This window comes from Pseudoliparis swirei, chromosome 21 (genome assembly GCF_029220125.1).
Source record: "Pseudoliparis swirei isolate HS2019 ecotype Mariana Trench chromosome 21, NWPU_hadal_v1, whole genome shotgun sequence".
In the NCBI taxonomy this organism is placed as follows: Eukaryota; Metazoa; Chordata; class Actinopteri; order Perciformes; family Liparidae; genus Pseudoliparis; species Pseudoliparis swirei.
In genome coordinates, this window is record NC_079408.1 from 7,590,198 (window position 1) to 7,612,238 (window position 22,041).

At 42.2% G+C, this 22,041-nt stretch overlaps 1 protein-coding gene across 11 annotated transcripts in view; it reads left to right on the forward strand.

Annotated features, from left to right (window-relative positions):
- Positions 1-1,482: 1,482 nt before the first annotated feature.
- slc8a4b (solute carrier family 8 member 4b) overlaps positions 1,483-22,041 on the forward strand; it is an 83,692-nt gene continuing 63,133 nt past the window's right edge. For 2 of the 11 annotated variants that reach the window (XM_056442233.1, XM_056442245.1), the window contains exons 1-2: positions 18,850-19,662; positions 19,809-19,892. The gene's annotated coding sequence lies outside the window, so the exon portion shown is untranslated. The other 9 variants (XM_056442234.1, XM_056442235.1, XM_056442237.1 and 6 more) reach the window with 9 other exon arrangements.

The following is a 22,041-nucleotide window of genomic DNA, read 5'->3' on the forward strand; positions in this document are numbered from 1 at the left end:
GCATTAAAAACACACATAAAAGGGAAAGCATCTTTGCCTTTCCACTTATTCTGAGGAAGAATATATCCCTATTTCCCAACACTTATCTCTATGTTATTTGTTAATTCCACGCTTTAATAGAAGCTTTAATAGAACTGTGTGGGCCCGGTGGATGTGTCGTGTCTGCACGTGTGCTTCTGTGTATTGTTCTTTCATGCATATTTTGTACTGCTTCTGTTATATGTGGGCAAATGTGCTTGTTCGTCCAGTCATACATTTATGCATTTCGCATTGGATGTGGATGGTTGTGTGTGTGTGTGTGTGTGTGTGTGTGTATGTTCTCTCGGCCAAGTAAGAGTTGAGCTGGAATTGTTCAGTGTGTGTGTGTGATGTCCCCTCGGGGTGTGAATTAGCTCGCGGTGTAAAGGCCATGCTTCACGCTGAAACACAACTCTGATCAACTGTGTCGGAAAGACGGATAATGCGTATACTCCTCTTCCCTCTCTCATTATTTACATCGGCTCTCCTTCCCATCTCCCGCTGTACTTTTCTCATCTTCTCTGCCTCCTCGCCACCCTGTTATGTTCTCCCCTCATTTCTGCTGTTTTTTCCTTTCCTCCTCTTTTCTTTATAGTCTTTCATTTTCAACTTTCTATATGCCTTTTCCCCTCCTCATCCATCTCTCTCCCCCTCACCCCCTCCCTTCTCATCTCACCGTATGCTATCCTCTTTGCAACCTCCTCTGGAGAGGTGATGCTGAACAGCACTCATTCCCATTCAAACTAAGATACATTTAGGATTTTGGTAAAAATGAATTCCCAATTCAAGTTATTCATTTAATTATGCTCAGCATTTTCACACCTTCCCACAATTTATTTAGCTGTTTTCTGGTAACGATTTTTGGTAAACAACTACAAGTCAACTTTTTCAAAATACTACATTTATAATAACGATTAGTCAATATTCAGAAAGCTGCATGGGTGATTGGGTGATGCATGTGAGGAGGTATAGACGGGGAGGTCCAGGCAAAGCATGTGTGTGAAGCTGGTAAAAGGTGTGTAGATGGGTGTGGCAGTCATGATTGGCAAAGCAGGTAAGTCACGGGATAATGTTCATGGTGTCAGATGGGAAATGGCAACACTCTCTGAGGAAGTGGCAGAACGTGACGCATTTAATTATGGATCAATCGAATCGAGTGCATGCTCCTTTGGTTCACATTCGTCCTGCAAACACACACACACGCACACACACACACACACACACACACACACACACACACACACACACACACACACACACACACACACACACACACACACACACACACACACACACACACAAAGAAATAGCTCTCTGTCTTATCCCGCGAGAGAGAGAGAGACTGAGGAGGGCGCAAGAGCGCGCGAGTGAGCCAACGGGTGAAATGCGCGTGCTCCCTCTGTCGGCGCCGTTTCAGTGGAGAGGAGCCGCTTATTCAGCTGCTGGATGAGGGACGGAGCGGATGGAACAATGAACAGATACAGGGATGAGTGAATGAATGTATCCTGGGCTTCTTCCACAGTACCGCACCGGTGAGAAGACGCAAACAACGTGCGTATTAGCTACTATTATTATGAATGTGTTTATTATGCATGTATCATGATTGCTGTTTTCTGTTGGTGGCATGTGTGAGGAGAGGAGACAGACGGAGCGTGTAAGAAGTGCACACATGTGAAGCGCGAGGCGCAGTCCCTTAGACAGTCCAGTTAATTGCGGCGGATCGGTGCATTCATGCGTAAACAAGGAGCACGGAACCTGCCAGGCTGAGATCAGGCGGCGGGTGATCGCAGAGCTTCCAGGGAGAGGTCGCGGAAGAAATCTATCGGGCGTGATATGGGGTCTCTCTCAGTAGTGTGGCGCCGCAGAACCCCGAGCTGTCCGGGAGACGCGTTTTCAGTACCGCTCCAATTAAGCGTTTACCCCGCGCGCTGTCTCCATCAGAGAGCCTCGCTGGAGGTCGGTGAGTTACATTTCCCCAAAGCTGCAGGGGTATTGCCCTGCGGAGCGGGGTAGCGGAGCGCGCAGGCTGTGATGCCGGTGGCCGGGGAGGGAGATTAAGGTCAGGGGTAGTGACGGGTCAGGGTGCACGAGAGGAACGGAACTGTAGCCAAACAGCGACATGCATTTGGGTAATGTGATGCTGAAGGAAAAGACGGCGGGCGGGATTAACGATGAAGATGATGATGGTGATGATGATGAAATTGATTAAATTGAAATGTACAATAGCAGTTTTCTTTATTTCATACATAGAGCGTGCAGGGATCATTGTGTTGACATGCTTGTTTGAGAAATGTATGTTGGTGATGATGGTTGTGCTGGTCATAATGATGATGAGAGTTTTGGGGATGATGATGATGATGATGATGATGATGATGATGATGATGATAATGGTAGACTGGTGGTGGTGTTATTGTTGGATTTTAATGGTTTTTATTATGACTATATTTGTATCATTTCTCATTACTCAAAATTTAAAGCTCTAGTGTTATGCAAATTAAGATGTACTGATTGATTGATAATGGTGGTATGCTGATGATGAGGAGGAGGAGGAGGAGTAGAGTGATGATGCTGGTGATGATAATTAAAACGGTTGTGATGGGAGTTTTGATGGTGATGGTTATGGCTGAGCTAAGGGCGCCATGATGACAGTGATGATAGTGATGATGATCACGAAGAAGATGGTGCCAATATGAATTCACAATGGCGGCAGACATGTTGATGATGATGATGAAGATGATGGTGGTAATTTTACCCTTTGGCAGCGTGATGATCTTATTGAGGACTTTTTCCATCAAGGATGGAAACTCAAGGATAAATAATTAACACAAAGATATGTATGCCTCTCAATAATTAAAAAACACCCAAGCTGTCTCAGCAAGTGAATATAGATCGATTTGCAAATCTCAAAATGTTTTTCAGCTTCCATCAGCAACAATACGTCTTTGTGTTAAGCAGCTTTGGTGCCGTCGAGCTGTCTGCTACTACCCAGTGGGCTTTCACTGACCAGAGCCAGTGTGGGCCAAGTCTGCCGTGTGGTGATAACACATTTTGGACTATTCTGAGCATGCAAAGGGTGCCTGGCAGCACTATTGCATGATTTAATGATTAAAGGAGAATAAGTTGAGTCTTTGTTTTCTAGGTCACGGCAGAGAAACAACTTCTTGAGACAAGATGAAGCCGTGTTTAAGATTCTGAGTACATTTCCATGAGCCTCCGAGTTTGAATGAATGAAACAAGCAAAAGTGCTCTCAACTATAGCCGAGACACAGCAGTGTGTGTGTTGGGGCTCCCCTGCCACCCGTGTTGATTCTGTTCCATCCATCCAGTTGTTTATCCTGGGTGAGCTGTGTCTGTAAATGACTGCAAGTCCAGAGAAACCAGGTGTTTGGACATTAAAACACATGCATTTATTCATTATTTTGTCAAAGGCCTAATCCTAGAAATGCCAACATTGATTTGGTCAGGTTGTCACATTTCTAGTTTACATCTGTGTTTGTGTTTTTGTGCTGGTGCTAAACATATCCCAGGCTTACTCTGTTAATGTCTGTCACTTCCTTTCCTGCACTGTATCCTCAACTAATCCATGAATTAATGACAACAAACCGGCTTGAGAAGGTGGTAACCCACATCTTGGCCTCTATTCTTGTCCACGTTAATCTGGTTACGCGGATTGCTGGCACTGCTCTGTTACTTGTGTTGTTACCAGTACTGACCCCTGGGATCCCAGGCCTGTCAGAATGGCTTGTCTGGCTGGGACGGGACAGGAAAGTCCTCGCGGTCATAATCCTCTTCGCTCCCGTGTGTGTTTGTGTGTGGGTGTTATACGCTGTTAATGCTGTTACTGGGGAGATGCCTTGTGTTCTGAATGGTGTCAGGACGAAAATGATGTTGACAATGACTTGTAAGTAGAAAAAGAAGAAATAAAGAAGGGGAAGAAGAATAGGCCTCTAAAAATTTTACTAGAGGAGAAATAACACGTTATAATCTGTGATCGTTTTAGGCTTTTTCCTATCTCACAGAACGGCCTTTAAATTTATATTTTTTTATATTTATGGCCCCCTTATGGCCTCCAGGCCTGAAACAGTTCCTGATGGCGGCGGCCTTATTGATTTCCAAAAAGTGTTCACATTCATCAGATGTTGTCCATTGCCCGCATGGGGCCCCAGGGTGTTCAATAATAATAAATACATTTAAAAAGACATTTGAAATACATATCATGTGATTGGCTGAAAAGTATCATATGTCATTAACATTTTATAAAAGTGTAATTGGGAGAAATATTACGTTATGAAATACAAGCAAAATAAAAAAATATAATGAAATAAAAATGAAAAAAAAATAATGTATAAAACGTTTTTATAAAATATTGGTTTGTTTGTATGTCTACACAATGTATCATTGCTATATCTGATATCATAATAACTTATTATTCATCGAGTAATAAGTACTTTGGGCTTGATGCAATGCAATACAGCCTGGTTTCATTAAACCTGCAGCTCTCAGCTCAGGCTTTCTAACCGGCTCGCCAACTACATTTCAAATGAGTTTTTGTGTGTGTTTGAATTGTGACCTGGATCAAAATTTTAAAAAGTCCACTCCATCTCCTTCATGCGTTTGGATTGCCACTATTTTACCGGTGATTCCGAGAGGCATTTAATCTTACTGCAACCTAAGCGGGAGTTCCCCCTTGAGGCCTACGGGCTGATTAATTAAGTGGCTATAACAAATGGATGTGGGGACAGTGATATATCACAGTGCTCATCTCCTCTCCGGCTGCGGCACAAATCCATTGGCCTCTCCTGTTTTGTTTTATTTGTTTTATTTGACATTCATGGAAAGTGCCCAATATTCTGCCCGAATGCCGCGTCACATATAGGCAGCTCAACACTTTGTGGACGAGAGTCTACTGTTAATGAAAGCTACGGGTTGCGCTCCTCTGAAACTATAGTCTGACAAACCCAAAACTTTACAGTCCGTGCAGGCATTTGTCACAGCGAGCCATACAATTAGAAAACATGACCCTAACGGCTGATTTGGTTGGGAAACACTTGATGTAAGAGAAGAGTTAAAATGTGTTTAACACAATGTGAAGTAGGGCCTTAAAAAATTTAAAAAATAATCAATAATCACTTACCCAGAGGGCATGAACAATATGGGCTTCAGATTGATCCTGAATGTAACACCCCAAAAACAATAAAGATGAGTAGTGCCAATCCAATATCCCCCTGATTGCTCTCGTGGGGCCCAGCAGGATGGCCGGGTATCTCACATCATTCATTCCCCTCAGTTTCCAATCACTCCCAAATCATCACTTCAGAGATTCATTTTACAGCTTTATTGCCAAATGATGTAATTTCCAAGCTGGATGGCAGTTCCTGAGGCACCACCAGTGATCCCACTGGCACGGCGGACTGATTATGCCCTCGCACTCTCTTAGTCCTTCAGGGGTGAGGTTGAAAATCAAGAAATTAGCCGTGTTTTTTGGCTTGAAGCACTGACTGCTGCATGCACCATTTTTGTTTAGTCCTCATATGGATCAAACCAGAGAGGACAGTGGGATCTTGCAGTATTGCTCTCCTCCACCTAGAAGTGGTAAATGCATTTTCCGAACTCGCTCTATTTTATGTTTTCGTATATTTATGTTCAACAGAGGGTGAATTTATTTGCTCTATACATCATAGACATAAAGCAATCATTTCTTCCTACCACCTTTTTGGTTTCATTAAATACATTAAAGGTCCAGCTCTATATTTATGTTTATGAATAAGAGGGCACGACTGAATGTGGTTGCTGAGAGCAGCGCTAAAGGAGAAATCCTCTTCAATACAGATGCATTTCTTCGTATTTGACTTATCCCCTGGCAAGTGTTGAATGTAGATAACATTGTTTCCAGATGCATCAGTTTTCCAGCAGGGCTCATCAATCAAACAAGGAACAATCCATCACAGTCAGAGGTAGCAGGTCCTCCATGTACAGTCTCCTCAAAAGAGATGCAATTCCACAGCAAGGCCTATATGGGATTAAAGAGACTTTTTTGAAGCAGTCATCAATAACTGTAACATATGACACAGGTGCAGAAAAGTTAAGTGCACCAAAAGAAAAGTCTTGCGAAAATTCCTCATGAAGCAAACAGCTGGTGTCCTATAGAACATAAGAAAGGGGCACACTGCTATACAGGGGCTCTGTACTGTTATGAATGTGGATATATTTTCCCTATAGCCTAAGCCTATGTAACTTCATTTAGTTTTTTTAACAGCAGCGTCCTTCGCATCAATTGCAGGATAATAGGCCAAAACTATCGTAAAAGTCCTTCAGTCAGCAAATCTCATTTATTCAGCATGAAGTTTGCTTACATCAGCTCCCTCAAGCTATTGGTTCTAACAGACTAAGGAGCCAATCCCTCAATGTACCGAGTTGAGCAATGGTGTGTTTTATAACTTGTATATTAGACTTTAAAATTGTAAGAATTCAATAGCTATGGTCTCAGTTTAAAGAATACACCCTCAATTCTAATGCCTTATTTGAAAGAATATTATGAAACTATTGAAGCAGTAATCTTTTTTTCCCAAACAGTGTTCAAACTGATAAACACATTTTAGCGAATACTTGAATAGAAATGTTAAGATGCATGACCCTGATCAATCGTCAGGATCTCTTGATCAGTTTATCTCCTCCATCTTTAAAGATTAATCCTGCAATGTCCTCTCAGGCTACATCCACACTCTTATGTTCATACGGCGTTTCAGCATTGTTTAACCCTCCTGTTACTTTAGGGTCAATTTGACCCCATTCAATGTTTAACCCTCCTGTTACCTTTATATTTACTGACATATTTTACCCTTGGGGTCAATTTGACCCCAGCAATTAAAACCTCCAGAAAATTATTAGAATAAATATTGTTTTCCAAGTTTAAGTGTGAGGTACTTTATGTTTGTTTGTTGACTACCTAAATAGCCCTTTAAATATATAAAAAAGTTGATATTTCTTATATGTTTGACACAGTGAAAAATAGCCTGGGGTCAAATTGACCCCAAAGAACACCGACATTAAACATTAAATGGGGTCAAATTGACCCTAAAGGTAACAGGACAGTTAAGAAGTGATCTCCGTCCACGCAGCACGAGAGTAGTGAAAGCGGGCGTCTACGTCATCGTTTCCAAACTTTGTTCCTCTCCGTCCACACGAGGACGTAACCCCGGAGTTTGCAAACGTATCCGTCCTTGGGAGCGTTTTCAAATCCCTCAGTTTTCGGTGCTCTAAAACCCCAAAATGTTGACGCTAGGCGTAGACGTCACAGAAGATGCGCGTTTTAAATTTAGAAATGTAGACGTATGGACCGTGAGTACTTTTCTGTACATGTAGTTACAAGACAGAATATCCTCGAACATCCCTACACACACACACACACACGCAGCACGAGACGGCACTAAGTGGAGAAAAATGACTAATTTCTGAAAGACGGAGGAGGAAGAAAAAAATTAATCGCTTTTGTCCCTTTTCTCGGTCGCCGTCGGAGACCAGATTCAGCACAATCTGCTCTTTTCAAATGCTCAAATCAACTGTGAAAATGGGCACTGATGAAGAATACAATGACCTTTCACGCTTTTCTGAATAGGCAGGTTGAGCAGGTGTGATGCGAAGGGAACAGTTTGCAGAAAACTGTTCTTTTCTTTTTTACGAGGATTCTGGAGCGTTGAAGTTGAAATGAGGAGCGTAAGAGCCTCTTTGAAGCGGCTGCCAGGGATGTCACAATAACAGAAACGAGGTAGTCGAAAGCGTTGTCAGTGAAATTCCAATTTTACAATTTTCGATACCCAATGGTAAAAAGCGAAAACAAAAACAATAAATCCTATCTTCAACATACCCTCCTTTATTACAGTTTTCTGAGTACCGCTGTGTTTTCACATTTTGTCATCGACTTGGTCCCAAAGTATTGGTTCTCGTGACGTCCCCGGTGGCTACGGTCGAACAGATGAAGCACAGATTTGTTTCTTCTCTCTGTTTGCCACTCCTTCTACTTCTTTTCCTTGTTCTCTGCCCTGTTATTTCCTTTCCTATTTCCATCTCCACCCTGTTTTTACAGCTTTTACTCTTTAATTTTCTTCATCTCTCCTGTCTCCATGTCTGTCCTCCCTCGAGTTTAACTCTCTCTCTCTCTCACATATATATATATATATACACTACTATTTGTGTGTGTGTGTGTCTGTTGCGTACTGAATCAAAGACACCGATCCAATTGCCGCAAACTGCAATAGTTGGTTCATGGATACATTTCAACTTTTCAGAAGAAGCACTTTCCTCCAATTAGTTTTCATCCTAAAACGTCAACCTGCTGTCTAGCAGTGTGGCAAGATAACATTTAGAATAAGTTGAGGGCAAAACCTGTAAATGAAAACTACGACTTAATCCGACATGCGGGCCTCCATCGGCACATTGGAGTGCAGAGCGGCGTCGAACGGGTGGAGCATCGAGTACAGGCACATCCCCAACGTTACAATTAAACATCCATCAACAATGCTCCGGTTCCCCAAACCACCAAAACAAGATAATTGCCCCATGTTGTGTGTTTTCTTTCTGCCTCACTGCAGGCTGATTTAACCTCATATAACAACTTGCATATACTTAAACGTGTCAGAAGAGATGCTGGAAAAAAAGGCTCATCAGAGGACCCAGTTTGGGCTGTGTTGCCACAGCAGAACACGCTGTAAACACAACATTAAGAGCTGAATCTCTAGCTTTATAGCCCCAGCCTGGGTCTGTGATTAATTATGACACTGGAAAAGGAATAGCTATATATTTTTTGTATTTCCCTTCCTTCCACCTCTTTTCTCTTTGTTCTTTTGTTCCCCTCATATATTGTCGCTCCCACTCTTGCGTCTTTTCTCAGATTACCTCCATTCTTGTCTTTTTTCTCATAAAGTCTACTCCTTTATGTCCTTCTCCATCAGTCTCTTTCTTATTCTGTCCACTCACATCCCACAATCCCCCTCTCTGTCTGGCTTCCTCTCCTCTCTTTCAGCGTTACTATGGCCTCCTCACCTGGTCTTCTCTCTCTGTCACTCCACTCCTGGGTTGTTCACTACCGTTATCTCTCCTCTCTTTCACCCCTCTTCTGTATAATGTCCATGACTCCATGTTATGTCCCTATTACTGTCTCTACCTGTCAAGCTCAACACCCATTCAATTGTCATCCATATTTCCTAATTTACTTATTACCTTCGCATTGAAAATGCGGAAGGTTATGTTTTGATCGCCGTGTATTTATTTATTTATTTATTTATTTGTATGCGTGTTATTCGCAAAACTCAAAAAGTATTGAACCGAATCGCATGAAATTTGTTGGGATGATTAGTTATTATCTAGGGACCATTTGATTAGATTTTGGGATCAATCGGGTCAAAGGTCAAGGTCAAGGTCATGGAAAGGTCAACATCTTTTTTTTTTACCATAGCAGGATACATTTTTGTCCAATTGGCATGCAACTAATGCCAAAATGTTCATAATTCAATGCCCAATCTTGTGATATGCGAAGGTATGCGCTCTACCGAGTGCCCATTCTAGTTTGTTGTGTTCTCGTCCTGGCGGTTATACCCTCCCCTTTCCCAGTAATCTGTCACAGCAGCATTAACCGAAACCTCGTTTATATAATCTGATAAGAGTCCACACACACACACATACAAGCTGTCCAGCCACATTGCATGCATGGCTGCGGGGGGTTTCTGCATGCAATGCGTGTGTGTATATATGTGTGTGTGTATGTGTGTGAGTGAGAGAGAGAGACAGTGTGTTCAAGAGTGCATGCATGTGTGATTGTGAAATCTTGCAAGTGTCGGATTCATTGGAGCAGGTGCTGAGTCTGTTTGTGTGTGTGTGTGTGTGGGCGGGGGGGGGTGGGGGGTGAGGATTGTCTGGTTGGTTTGAAAAAGGGATGAGGATTACAAGTGATAGAGACATGAATGGGGAAACATTACAAAATGTAATGACGCAGGAGTGGACGTCCGGAGCTCTTAAATAACCATAATCCACTCTGTTGTCATGCTATTGCTATGTCTCTCTTTTACAGACAATGCACATCTCCATCTGTGCTGTGCAAATACAGCGCCATGTCTCTTCATCCTGGCCAGTTCAAGTTTAGAAAATGTTTGTACTACTACTACTACTACTACTACTACTACTCCTACTCCTATTAATACTCCTACTACTAATCCTACTCCTACTACTACACTACTACTACTCCTACTACTACTCCTCCTCCTACTACTCCTCCTACTGAAATAAAGAAAGGGCAACATGTCTTTTTTGTGCTGATGAAAGATTTTTAGATCATTTAACTTCAAAAGTTTTACGACTGCTCCGTTTCCTGAGCACAAAGAAATAAAGCATGTGTATGTTATCCATCTGTTCTGGTATCAAACTGTACTGCTTCTTGGCAAGCTGACTGGCACACAACACACACACACGCATGCACAAGCACACGGACACACACACAATGTGACACAACTCTATTTGGCATTCGTTTGAATAAGCAGTGATTTACTAAGTGGGTATTTACTTTTTAAATTAAAAAGTGTATTAAAGACCAGGAATAGAGCTGACGAGTGCCAACTCCTTATGAATTATGGCTGGAGGAGATTCATTGAACACATCCTTCCCCTTGTCGTATACAGGTAGCATTTTGTCCATATTAGGGATGTCATGATACCCATACAAGTGAGATTTCTGGTACCCAATTTGATACCACGATACAAATTTAAAAAAGTAGTAGTAGTAGAAAAAAAAATATCGTCACGTTATCAGAATTTGTGCTTTGATTTGGTACCAAAGTATCGGTTCTCGTGTCATCCATAGTCCATTCCTTCTCCTAATACTCGGTTTGTGAAGCTTTATTCATAAAGTGATAGCTGGTCCGCTCAAATCTGGATTTCTTTGATATTCGGGGGTACGGACGACCAGGGTGACCACACTAAGGCTCGGCCGGTGCTCACGACGTGAGTTCCAGAGACAGATAGTGCTTGTATGTATAGGTCTGTGTCATGGAAAGTTACATGTGTGTTCCAAGAGTGTGACGACTTATAGTTGTGAACTGAACACATGTGAGTTATTGTGTCTTCAGGGCCCAGCAGCAGAAAAAGCACACAGCCTACACGCTGTGTGTGTGTGTGTGTGTGTCACCAAGTCACTGTCGCAAAAATAAATCCATACGAGTGAAGAAACACTATAGAACAGCCTGCGTGGAAGCATCTTTGAGTATTTTGAGTTTAAATGTTCATTCTCACATTCATTTAATTATGGATGATAACTGTTTGTGTGTGTGTCTGTGTGTGTGTGTGTGTGTGTGTGTGTAGCTAGCTAGCTCCCTCAGGCTCTCTGCTATCCCCTCTGTGTGTGACATTTGCAAGGGACGGAAGTCTGAGCACCGTGCTGCCAGTACCTCTCAACATCAGACAGTACTCACACACACACACACTTACACACACACCCACACATACACGCACACACACACACATACACGCACACACACATACAGAAGCAAAAACAAACAAAAACGGAGGCTGGCAGACACTGGATTTGAACATCTGCAATATGACTTGTGCTCGGGGAGAGCAGAGTGCGTGTGCGTTCAAACAAAACCTATCCACGACTGCCTATCCATAGAACGCCGGGGGATAATTATGCGGATTGTGTCTTGCGTAATACCATTCGTATAATATGCATTATAAGATTGCATACATTACATAAAGGGGATCTCATCTAAAGCCACTGTTGGATAGCTGACAAACACCAGTTAAAGCCTGGCTTACACTGTCACAGCATGTGGTCCACAGCTGCTCCGAGGCTTTTGTACAGTTTCCATTTAGTTTGAGACTAATGAGGAATCACAAAACACCTGGCCACTGCTTCCCATTAGATATATTAATTTAGGTATGCATGGAGAGCACACACAATATCACATTCAAGATTAAATAAATAGATTGTTTATTAGGATGAGTGGTTAAACACCTTCTGCTATTATACATTACATTGCATACAATTTATGGACACGCACCAACCAATCAGAATTGAGAATCATGCAACCGTGTAATGGAATGACTTGCAGTAGCAACTGATGCTGGATATAGATCTATTAAATATTGGGGCGAGGTGGCAACACCAAAGCAAAAGAGCAGACCTTTGATTAAAACATTACAGCTCCATGCCAGCATCTTTCCTTTGAACGGCCATTGATGTGACAGTCTGGCCTGAAGCTTGGAAACATGCACAGTGTCGAGAAAACCTAAGTAATTATTAACCTATAACATGTGAAATTATAAATCTGCAATCAGTTGCTAGCTAATTACTACTTAACACAATACCTAGAAATTAAATAGTCAAAACATTAAGCAAAAATTAAAAAAAGTTTAAGTTTAGATAAAAGATCTGAAGATATAATTTATTATGTAAGGTGCGATGGTGTATAAAAGTATGTGACATCATTTAAACCAGTAGGAAAAAAATCACAAACACCAACATCCCAGAAATCTAACATTGGCAGAACATGTTGTGTTCATATCGGACCCCGATGCTAAATGATAATTACACCGCATTCTGACTGGTGTGTTTGATACATTGTCAACTCATGAATATCAATAGGTCAAACACCTCTCTATAAAACTGAGCGTATATACACTACCGTTCAAAAATTTGGGGTCATCCAGACAATTTCGTGTCTTCCATGAAAACTCACTTTTATTTCTCAAATGAATTGAAAATTGAATAGAAAATATAGTCAAGACATTGACAAGGTTAGAAATAATGATTAATATTTGAAGTATTAATTTTGTTCTTCAAACTTCAAGCTCAAAGGAAGGCCAGTTGTATAGCTTATATCACCAGCATAACTGTTTTCAGCTGTGCTAACATAATTGCACAAGGGTTTTCTAATCAGACATTAGTCTTCTGAGGCGATTATCAAACACAATGTACCATTCAAGATTCAAGATTCAAGATGTTTTATTTGTCACATACACACACAGGGTGTGCAGTGAAATGAAAGTGGCAATGCTCAGCAGGAATGTGCAAGGGCAACAAGTACACACTATTTACAAATAAAAAACAACACAATATTTACAGTAAGTGTGTGTGTGTGTGTGTGTGTGTGTGTGTGCCTAAGAGGGGCAGTTGTGTGGGTCTATGTGGGGGTCCTGGTGAGGTCGGAGTTCACAGTCCTGACATTAGAACATTAGAACACTGGAGTGATAGTTGATGGAAATGGGCCTCTATACACCTATGGAGATATTTCATTAGAAACCAGACGTTTCCACCTAGAATAGTCATTTACCACATTAACAATGTATAGTGTGTATTTTTGATTAATGTTATCTTTATTGAAAAAACAGTGCTTTTCTTTGAAAAATAAAGACATTTCTAAGTGACCCCAAACTTTTGAACGGTAGTGTACGTCTATATCCCCTATTTTATCGGTTTGACGCTGCTCTATGGTGCGATGTCGCTTATTTATTGTTTATTCAAAGATTGTTACGTCCAAATTGCACAAGCTGCAACAATGCATATCCTTGAGTCCCGAGCAATGAATGGTGCCGCCATTACCTCTCAACATCAGACAGTACACACACACACACACACACACACACACACACACACACATACGCACACACACTCCTTGCTATAGAAACTGCTCCGGGATGATCATTAATAGTCGTTCTCCACTGGCTGGCATTCACTTTATTCCTCTCTCTCATGATGTCTCTGGGCCATGTTCATCTAGTTCATTCTCTAATATATGCGTAATCTCGAGGTAGATAACACATTCATACACACTTCAACATTTAGTCTCTCGATACTCCAACAAACCTCTCCGGCCTTTACAGCCTACAGGTCCCGCTGACACTTTTCTCATTTCCTCCTCTGCATTGTTTTCCGATTACTCGTTCCTCTTATCGTCTGCTCCCTTCCTTACCTTTCCTTCATCTCCTAACGTCCTCCTCTGCTCCTCTGCCATCACCATCGTGTCAATCTGTTGCTTGCTTGGCTCTCAATCGCAGCTTCAAACATGCTTTCAGACCGATCAAAGTCGATATCAAGCTCTAATACACGCACACATGTGCAGGCGCACACACACACAAGCGGGCATCACGTGCTTCTTCACACTCTCACAATGAGCATGTGGCCAATTATTGGCTTCCAAGACTACTAGTACGTGTTGTGCGTTATCTCGGAAATTTCCCATGCACACCCCCACAGATTAAAATGGCACACATGCTGTTTACGATATGAGTACACACGACTAACATGCATGGGCCGACACATAAAATATGCATGAGCGAGAAAGTAGGAACATTAAGACAAACCAGTGTGTTTTGTGTGTGTGTGGGAGAACATTCGAGGGTGTCTGTGCAGTGGAGTGTGTGAGTGCGTCTGTAATGAATGCCCGTTGTTCTCAGATCTGCTGGTTTAGAAGGATGTCGGGCGAGTGTTGAATGCTTCAAAAGCTCTTTCATGCCTGCCTCAGTTAGGTCACATCGACCGCCGGACCTGCAGATCGATTGACCGGCCTTTATTTGACTCATTTGTGGAGGCAAAAAATCCCTAATTGAACCTTGAAATGCACACACGCACACTCACTCGCACACACACACACACACACACACACGTCCCTGACATGTTTAACCCTTGTGTTGCCTTCGGGTCATTTTGAGCCGATTCAATATTTAACACTCCTGTCGCCTTCGGGTCAATTTGACCCGATTCAATGTTTAATGTCGGTGTTCTTTCGGGAGTCAACAAACAAACATAAAGTACCTCACACTTAAACTTGGAAAACAATATTAATTCTAATAATTTTCTGGAGATTTTAATAGCTGGGGTCATATTGACCTCAAGGGTAAAATATGTTAGTAAATATAAAGGTAACAGGAGGGTGAAACATTGAATCGGGTCAAATTGACCCGAAGGCAACACAAGGGTTTTAAGGGATGTGAGAAATTCCAACGGACAGGCGCTTTACCAATATGAATGGTGGAGCAATCATCAACAACATTTCCCATTCATTCACTTATTTTCACTTCACTCTTACTTTACTAACAATTTAGGTCTTTATTATTTTTTTAACGTTCACACCATTATTATGTTCACCAGCTAAATGCTAACGTTGTCCGTCTGGCGCGTGGTAGCTGTCGGTTGCCTGCATGCCGCAGCTTGAAACTGTGTTACAGTAATGACGTCGTGAGAGTGAACCAAAACACTTAAGCCAAAAACAATAGAACCAAAACGATGAACTGAACGAGACTAAAGTGCTCCACGGAAAGGTGGGTGTCGATTCTTTGTGAGGGAGTTTGTAACTATGAGCAACACCGACTTTCTAATTAGGCTACATTCAGTGTTTGACCAACGCTGATATTAAAATATTAAGTCGTTCAGCTTTAAGGTTTTAGATTGATAGCTTTTAGGGAGCATGTATTTATAGTTCCATTTAGCATGGAAATACAATTGTGAATACAAATCGCTTAATCTCAGCGTTGGCAGCATTCTGCTTTTCTTCTCATTATTGGAAATGCAATTGTGAGCAGTGAGTGCTTTGAAAATAACTCGTTGGTGTGCTCCAGGACTCACTTTTTGAGCTATCTACTCCGGAAAAAGTAACTTACTCTCACCTCTGATCAGTTGAATAGCACTTGAATCCATTATCCAACACAATGGGGAATCTCTGATTGATGCCCTGGCTTCGCACACAAAGGATCACATGTATTGATTTCTAACAGATGAAGAAAAAGGGTATAAAATGTTCCCTAATGAATTACCTATCTAAATCAAGTCTTGTATTGCTTTAATTAATGGAAAACAATGCATGACTGTGTGATAGAAAGTAAATCTATAATTTTTCATTCTGACGCAGAAATTCACCAGGGCCATCATTGTGGCCGTGTTTTTCACACATGAGATCTGGCGAGTAAAACCGCACACCTCTTGAGAATTAGATCACTTCTTCAAGGGCAGCGTTATTCAGTCGCATTTTACCAAGTCGGTCACTAAATTCCAACTGGCAACCCTCCATTCACAAACCCACACATTTATGTTGGTCAGAAGGAGCAGTTTAATTCACTTCTTAAAGCAGAAACGACAGGCAGAAAGCTGATTTCACTCAGCTTCACTCTGAAGGCTGCTGTGTCCATGGTATGTGTGTGTGTGTGTGTGTGTGTGTGTGTGTGTGTGTGTATATATTGGCCTCCTTTACCCTCTCTGTCAAACGCCATTGGATATGAGAAAACATCGATCCAAAGATAGAAAAGAAAGCAGTCGGGACACACACACACACACACACACAACTAAACTCACAGAGGATTTCTCAGTTCTCTTCCCGCTCTCGCTCTGGTTTTCTCTCTCTCTGTCAAACACACAACCACCCACTCCTCTCGTACCCCTAATGATCATGCTAAATACTTTTGTATATCATTAATTGCCATGGCAACAGTATTGGACCTACTCTCTCTCTCTTTAACTCTCATGCATGCATACGCACTCTGGGAGATCATGTTTCCGTTCTCTTCCACTATCCAGCCATCTCCATCCAGTAGTGTATTGGTTATGACTGCTGCCGCACACTCACTGCTGCTCAGATTTAGTTGCTGCAGGATGGCTGCTGAATTGTTGAGTTAGCATTAGCGCGTTTCTGTGTCATTTTGTTTGTGATTGTGTGTAAGAATACGAGCCAGTGAGTGTGTGGCTGACGCAGTGAGGGAGTTAGTGTCTGCTAGAAGCTGTGGCAGGTGTGTAAGCCCTTAAGGGCAGAATTACTTTGGTAACAGAGAGGTGCTACATCTATGGTCGTGCTCCAGGGGCATCCACATTACTAGGTAATATAAATTGGTTGTGTAGGTTGAACAAATGCAGAGTTAAAGTTTGTGCTTGTGTGTGTGTGTGTGTGTGTATCTGTACTGTAAAGCAGGTGAGAACAGCTGAAGATGTCTTTAGGTGCGAGCAGATGGGAACTCAAATGTTATTGGAGCGTACGCAACATGATTAATTTATGGTGTTTGTGGCCCCTGCAGCTCATTGTCTATGTACGTACAATTGTCACCCTGAGGGGGGTTATATAAACACAATATAAACACAATTTCAAAGCAGCCAAGGTACAATTTAGCGAGGGAGGTGAGATGTGAACAACGCTGCGTCGTTATTTGGAGAATTACTCTGTTTGAATCCACAAATGGAACGGGAGCCGGGCAGCATGGGCCGCTGTGAGCTGACCTCATGTATGATGTGCTAGAAATAAAAAAGTTAGTTTGCTTAAAACATAATCGTCTTTGAGTCAGGCTGTATATACAGGCTCATGTCTTTTTGGTGTTAATTATAAGCACTTCTTAATGTGCTTCAGGAGTAAAGTCCAAACTCTTGGCAGAAGATTTAAGTTCAATCACAGAACTAACATTAGTGAGTCCCCTCAGAGACTTATTAAAGTTTGACCGTTAACCTCACTTACCCCTTTGAGTTCCCCTTTACATGTTAACGTAAGAGGAGAAGAAAGTATTGGTGTTAAAAATAAATACATTCCACAGCACTCTAAGCCCCTCTGTGCTTTAAATATGTAATGCCTCTTTTCATGTTCACGCAAATCTAGATTTTTTAAAACCAAATTCTTTACTGCATAACATTAAAAAGCGTGGTTGTCGTCAACTCGAATAATCTTCACTTGTTCACTGAACTGTCAGTGTGTGTGTGTGTGTGTGTGTGTATGTGTGTGTGTAGTTGGAGAGAGCAGAGATGTGCGCTGCAGCGTCATATTGAATTACAATAAAAGTACGAATATAAAAGTACTAATAAAAAGCACCAGTATTGTCTGGTCTTATGAATACTCCGGTCTTAAAAAAGTTTTGCACTGAGGCCTGTTTAATGAGCTTTGATATGCATCTCTGTAACACCCTGTTAGTTCACTGTGTCTCCCCAGTGTCTAGCTTCACCTGCTTCAGCCACGCCTCTGCCTCACTGCTCATGCCCTACACCTGTGGTTTCCTCCTTTATATACTTCCATTCTCTCTATTGTGCCCTGCCAGATTGTTGTCATTGATTCCTGTCATTGATGCCGGTTGTTAGTCTCTTGTGTGACTTCGGCGTTTATCTGAGTTCCATGTCCGACTTTTCCTCATTAAAAAGAGTTTTTATTACTTCTTACCGGGACTCCTGCTTGTCGCCTCCGCGCCTGAGCTATCGCCCCACCACACCTGTGACATCTCTACCGTCAGATGACGTGAAAACACAAATGGCATTGTGGACTCCGTAGAAGAGGACTCGCTCCCCGTAAAGATATGAAAGTGCTTTTTTGCTTGATAATGAAAACGCTACGTTCTTATTTTGAGGTGATGAATATTTTATTCCATTTCTGCCAAATAATCCCCCCAAATGTATCACACTATTTATCTTGAAAGCAACCAGAAGTGGTTTAGGAGAAAAAGTCTTTGGCTGCGTCTACTACCGGACACTTGGGCACTTCGAGCACTGACTTTCAGTGCTTAGGGCGCCACACTGACAAACACCAGCAGAATTCAGTGCACTGAAAGTACCCGGATGGCGCACTGCAAACGGGCAAAACATGCCGTGTAAAACGATGGACACGACTCGCCCTAAACGGCCGCCATCTTGGCTACGTAGCGGAAGAGGAGGAGCCCTTTCCGCCAGTTTTTCATTTCATTTCTAAAACAATGGCGGACGAGATGGCTACGGTAGCACAAGCGGTAGACCACGGAGGCTCCTGCCGCGATTGTGGAGGTATCGCAGTTTCCACATGGGGTGGAGAAAGGGTAAACAAGGGACACAAAGAGGGCAAGAAGTGCGTTCATTTTGTCAGTTTAAGTTTCGCGGGTATCGCAAGCAGATTTGCGTACGTCACTCCCGGCTTAATTTCGCGGGTGCCGTGAACAGATTTGCGTCCGTCACTTCCGCCAAGTGGTTAACGTAAGTGTTCCATTTGATACAGCACTTATCAGCGACGGAGTGCACTACATATGTCAGTGCACTGTATTGCAGTGTACTACGTAAAGTGTCCGGTAGTAGACACAGCCTTTGTTCTGAAAAAAACAGAGCTGGTTTTCAGGTAGCTGAGCCTCCTGGCTGCTGACATTGAGCGCTGCTGTGGGCATAAGAGCATAATAATAATAAGAGGATGCTGAATGGTTTCAGTTTTTATTTGCATTACCAACAACATTTTGACTCGATATAGTTTAACAGTTTGACATTTTAGAAAATACACTACTTTCTTGCCGAGAGCTTGATAAGAAAGTGGAAATCAGTGCTAGCTCTAGTCGGGCGTCAACGAGCTAAACATAGCATGAAGACGAGTAGCAGACGATGCTTTATGCTAAGCTTAACACATTGCTTTCTGGCTGGAGCATAACATACTCGAACATGAGACACGAAAGTGGTATAATTCTTCTTAAATAAGCCGTGGCAAGAAATTGAAATGGGGGTATTTCTCAAAATGTGGAAATATTCCTTTAAATAATAAGCTGCAGTGTGTTTTTTTCTTTACCCGATCGACCCTTTCCGCAAGCAGCAGGCGTTGATTTGTTTCAGATTGTCCACGTCAACCTCTCCACGGAGAACGCAGTCATTGCAAAGTCAACCCGCCGCCCTGTGAACGGTGTCTGAAGACAGGTATGACTCATCCCCTCAGCCGACTGGCACACCTTTGACAACATTTAAAACATGCCCAGTCGTTCATTCTGCTTGTGTGTGTGTGTGTGTGTGCGTGAGGCACAGGTTATTGACCGCTTGTGTTTGTGTGTGTGTTGGCAATGCAGCCGGCCAAATAAGCAGTCAGCTGCACCAGTGAGCCACTCAGTCACCCGCCACTCAATACAGCGCCATTCAGACAAGACTCAGAGGTATGAGTGTGTGCACTTGTCCTGTTTATGTTAGTTTCTTTTGTGGCATAATATATGTATCTCTGTGTGTCAAAAGTGCGTTGCATGTGTGTATTTGTTTGCGCGCTGGTGTTTGACTATCTGTGAAAGTGAATTCCATGTTTCTGTTTGACCTTTGCAATTGTCTTGGTCCGCTGTGCACTGCTGCTTCACTCCAGAGCCACATGTACACTGTTCATTTGTGCTCTTGTGTGTGTGGACTGTGTAGACAGAGAGATAGAGAGAGACAGACTGGAGAAAAAAAGAGAGAAAGATGTATAATCTCGGTGTTGAATTTGTGCGAATTCTATATTGTTCATGCATAATTTATAGCAATGTCATGAACTGAATTAAGCAAGCGAGTCAAAGGGACAAAGGTACAAGAGACGTGCAAAAACAGAAAGACTAGTAGAGATAGAGATGTCTGTCCAGCTGGCCAGCTCATTATTCCCAGGTCAAAGGTCATGTAAATACTCCCCGGTTTAATGAAATAACTCTAACTGCTTTCTAATAGCAGTTGAATGTGTGCACTTGTTTTATTACATGCAGGTTTTTGCATGTGCATATGGATCACGGCTCTGATCATTATCTGAAACCTTTCATGGGTTTACCACGAGATCAATAATGAATACGTGAGTAGGTAATTGAAATGCATTCCCTTAGGGGTAAGAGGTGAGTTGGATCCAAATGAAGTCTTTCGAACACGATTGGGTTAGAATGATTAAATTTGTAATCTCATTAGCCGCTAAGCCTGATTTCTGTCTTTGCATCTTTAATGTGTTAATTGATCCTTTCATTTCTTCTTTGTTTTTTGTGTTCATTCTTTGGTCCTTCGGTTTGTTCATTTGCTCTTTGGTTCTTTTGCTCGTTCGGTGGTTCTTTTAGTCATGTTTTGGTTTTCTGTTTCTTCCTTTGGTACCTTAGATGTAACATCTTTGGTTCTAAATAATTTTGCATGGAAACTATTTCCGGTGTTAACATAATTAGTTTTGCCCCTCTGTATAATTTGTAGCCATGTTTCAAAGATGCTGAAGTGTGCAGATGGTGCCGTTTTATCGCATTGGTGTGTGAACAAATCAATAGAGCCAGAAATAGGGAAATGGAGATAAGACGGGATGAGAGAGCAGTCGCACATGACAGAGAGGTCGCAAGGCAACATTGTCATTACCGAAAGAGACAGAAATTGGAAAAACTAAGACAGGTGGACGTGACTGAGGGATGGAAGGACGGACGGCGAAATTAATCTGAAGAAACACAGAGACGGAGGGAAATAAAGGAAGAAAGTGATGAGTGAGGACCACGTTGCGAGATGAGGCTGACGGACAGCAGGCAAGATGTGACTGAGGGAGTGAACGTGTAGATAAGAAAATACAGATGACAGATAGAGGTGAAGGTGGAGGGAGAGGTGAAACAGGTGCAAAGAACAGGAGATTAATGAGAGGAAAGCTGCAGGTGGAGGGGAACGAATGGATGAATGCTAAGGAGATGGAGTGGGGGACAAGATTAAACCTAATTAGAACATTATAATGACTTTGCAAGGAGATGGAAACCGTGATGCTGGACATAAAATATTGAGCTGGGCAGCTCTCATATGAAGAATAACACTGATTCTAACCATAGTAAAATCATGAAATAAAAAAAATCATGAACCTTGGGACAGGTGAGGCTTGACCACAGAAACAAACAGAGAAAGATGAGGAGAAAACACACACGGACAACAGAGACTAACAGCGATCGAAGCAATTTGGAGTAAATGATGCTGAGGGTAGGAGGCTGAGGGAGAAACTAATATCCAATTTTTAAGGTTTTTACATTTTCTGCTTTACTTTCTTCCAAATTCAGAATTTCAGGACAGTGGCACACAACCAGACTTGATGGAAGCATGCTTCTAAGATCACCATAGTAACACATAGGGGGTTGGTTGCATGCAGCCAAAAATGATGGCTCATCACTATTGATAGGTTGGTTGTCAGTGAGAAACAGCAGTTGGTTGGTGCATACTGTAATCCTCACACCCACAGTGGGGGGGATGCCAGCTTTCTGCTGGGACTGAGCAAGCAAAAGTGTTTTTCAAAGATTTCATAATTTGTTTTCTAAGATCGTCCCTGAGCTGTCTCACCAGCATTCACAG